A 3,579-nucleotide genomic window follows, 5' to 3' on the forward strand; every position below is an offset into this window, starting at 1 on the left:
TGCCTTGAATTGATACTTTTAAGGTATAAGTGTCGCTATATAGCGACACTTAGGGTTAAAGGTCGTTATATAGCCACTTTTAGGGTTAAAAGTCGCTATATAGCGACTTTTAGGGTTAAACGTCGCTATATAGCGACTTTTAGGGTTTGATATTTTTAATGTTAAAGGTCGCTATATAGCGACACTAAAAAGTCGCTATATAGCGACGGAAAAGCGTCGCTATATAGCGACGAAAAAGCGTCGCTATATAGCGACGCTGTGGATTTAAACCAAAACCCGTCGCGATGCGCGGCGCTTTCTTTTGCACGCTCTAATTTCTATTGTAAGCAAAGCGATCTCTCCTCCCACCTATTTTCGACGACCTCCCACTCCATTCTCCACTCCTCACCACTACTCACCCCTCTCCTAGCTCTTGTGCTCCCCCTCCACCCTTCTCCCTCTTTGGTTTCTTGAAAGGAAGTTTTTGAAGAGGTGAGTCTCTTTGAACAATGTAGGTAGGTTTTCTGTGAGATTTCGTTTTGTGAGTGCTTATCCTTGTATTGCTAAAGCTCCTTACTAGTTTTCATGCTTGATTACTAGTTTTCATGCTTGATTTCAAAGGATTGAAACAAAAAACGAGATTTTAAGAAAGAAAGAAGACTCTTCTCTTTTGTAGGGCCAGTCCACAAAACACCGAGCGGGACGTACTATTCCAAGTAAGTGCTTCCTCTTTTTTCCATTTGTTATTTTTCTAATTTGCATTGGCTTGCAGCTAGTGCCTTAAGTGCTAGCTGCAGTGATGGGCGTAGGAACCTTCTCTTCCCCTCTCTTCCCTCTTCTCTCCTCTTCTTTCCCTCCTCTCCTTCTCCTTCTCCTTCTCCTTCAATCTTTCAATCTCTTTCCCCCTCTTTTTTCCTCTTTCGTTTCCCTCTTCTTCTCCTCTTTCCCCCCCTCTTTTCCCTCTTTCATGCTCATGCTCTTATGCTCATGCATAAGGATAAGCATAAGCATGAGCATAAAAGAAGGAGACATATGTCTCTTTTTCCCTCTTTCCTTTTCCTCTTCTTCTCTCTTTCTTTCCCTCTTTCCCCTTTTCCAATCTCTCTTTTCTTTCCCTCTTCTTCTCTCTTCTCCTCTTTCCCCTCCTCTTTTCCCTCTTTCATGCTCATGCTCTCAGCTTATGCATGAGCATAAGAGCATGAGCATGAAAGAGGGAAAAGAGGAGGGGAAAGAGGAGAAGAGAGAAGCTTATGCATAAGACTCCTCTTATGCATGAGCATAAGAGAAGGAGACATATGCATGCTTATGCTTATGCATGAGCATAAGAGAAGGAGACATATGCTCATGCATAAGCATGAGCATATGTCTGTTTTTCCCTCTTCTTCTCTCTTTCTTTCCCTCTTTCCCCTTTTTCAATTTCTCTTTCCTTTCCCTCTTCTTCTCTCTTCTCCTCTTTCCCCCCCTCTTTCATGCTCATGCTCTTATGCTCATGCATAAGCATAAGCATAAGCATAAGAAAAGGAGACATATGCTCATGCATAAGCATGAGCATATGTCTCTTTTTCCCTCTTTACTTTCCCTCTTCTTCTCTCTTCCTCTCTTTTTCCCCCTCTTTTCCCTCTTTCATGCTCATTCTCTTATGCTCATGCATACGCATAAGCATGAGCATAATGCTTATGCTTATGCATAAGCATAAGAGAAGGAGACATATGCTCATGCTTATGCTTATGCATGAGCATAAGAGAAGGAGACATATGCTCATGCATGAGCATATGTCTCTTTTTCCCTCTTTACTTTCCCTCTTCTTCTCTCTTTCTTTCCCTCTTTCCCCCTTTCCAATCCCTCTTTCCGTTCCCTCTTCTTCTCTCTTCTCCTCTTTTCCACCCTCTTTTCCCTCTTTCATGCTCATGTTCTTATGCTCATACATAATCATAAGCATAAGCATGAGCATATGTCTCCTTCTCTTATGCTTATGCTTATGCATATGCATCCTCTTATGCATATGCATAAGCATAAGCATAAGAGAAGGAGACATATGCTCATGCTTATGCTTATGCATGAGCATAAGAGAAGTAGACATATGCTCATGCATAAGCATGAGCATATGTCTCTTTTTCCCTCTTTACTTTCCCTCTTCTTCTCTCTTTCTTTCCCTCTTTCCCCCTTTCCAATCTCTCTTTCCGTTCCCTCTTCCTCTCTTCTCTTATGCATAAGCATAAGCATAAGCATAAGAGAAGGAGACATATGCTCATGCTTATGCTTACGCATGAGCATAAGAGAAGGAGACATATGCTCATGCATAAGCATGAGCATATGTCTCTTTTCCCCTCTTTACTTTTTGTAATAACAAACTTTCTTTTGTAATTAAAAAAAAAAAAGCATTAGTGGGGCAAAACAGGGCTTGCTATGGCCCTGTTAGGCCCCACTAATGCTGTTTTTTTTTACTTCTGTTAATCATCGCTATATAGCAACGTTTACCAGTGTCGCTATATAGCGACGATTAGTAGTGTCGCTATATAGCGACGTTTAACAACGTCGCTATATAGCGACGGTTCTTTTCCGACGCTTTTAGCGACTTTTATAACGACGTTTGCGCCCGTGAAAAAAAAAAAACTTAATGTAAAAAACGTCGGTATTTTCGTCGGAAAAGGGCCTATGCCTTGTAGTGAGGATACTAAGTCTACTCCGAAAGCACTACATACTACAGAAGAAGCAGAGATTGAGTGTACATCTAGAGCACCACATCCTCCATTGGAAGCATCAGAAGAGTTGCCACAGTCTCCACTAGAAGCATCAGAAGAGTTGTGATGCATGTATGATGTTGTGTTTGTATATATGCATGAGGAGCATATTCTCATGATGTTGTTTACTCCATGAATATTATGGTTGACATTTATTTGTTGCAGTATATGAATCATGATGTAGTTTTTGTTGATTATACACCAATTTCTGACTTATTACTTAAGTGGCATTTAGTCATGATATTTATATATTTATTTCATGCACACAATTTTATGATATGAATGTGTGATGATGTGATTATTAGGAAATATAACCTTCTGTGATGAGAATTTTGATATGAATATGTGATGATGTAATATTTGTAATATATTTCATGGCAAAGTATCAATTCCCAATGCTCCACTCACTTAAAGTACAGCATTCCCAATGCTCTGCAAAATTTTATTCAGTTGGACAGTCTCCACTCACTTAAAGTATAGCATTTCCAATGCTTCTCTCACTTTATTCCAACCCTTATCCTTATCATAGCGAACACATCGTGCCTTAGTGCACTTGTAATCTTCCATCGTAGTCCTTCCACAAACACTCTCTTATTTCTTACGTCCTAGTCCTTCTTATTAACTTATATTCATCTTTCACTTTACGTCTTCCCTCACTTTCTATCACTCTTGAAGGAGGGGCAACTCACTGTGCATCCCTCACTATTGCTCCCTCACTCTCCTTCTCCCACTTTCCCTCTAAGACAATGACTACTTACTACCCGACTTCATTTATTGAACTCAAATTCTATCTTAGATCTCTTTTGTATGGACCAATGAAGGGAAAATCATTCGAGGAGGATATGTTACGCACATGGTT

This window comes from Dipteris shenzhenensis, chromosome 14 (assembly GCF_047967505.1).
Source record: "Dipteris shenzhenensis isolate YYH24624 ecotype China chromosome 14, Dip_SZ_1.0, whole genome shotgun sequence".
In the NCBI taxonomy this organism is placed as follows: domain Eukaryota; kingdom Viridiplantae; phylum Streptophyta; class Polypodiopsida; order Gleicheniales; family Dipteridaceae; genus Dipteris; species Dipteris shenzhenensis.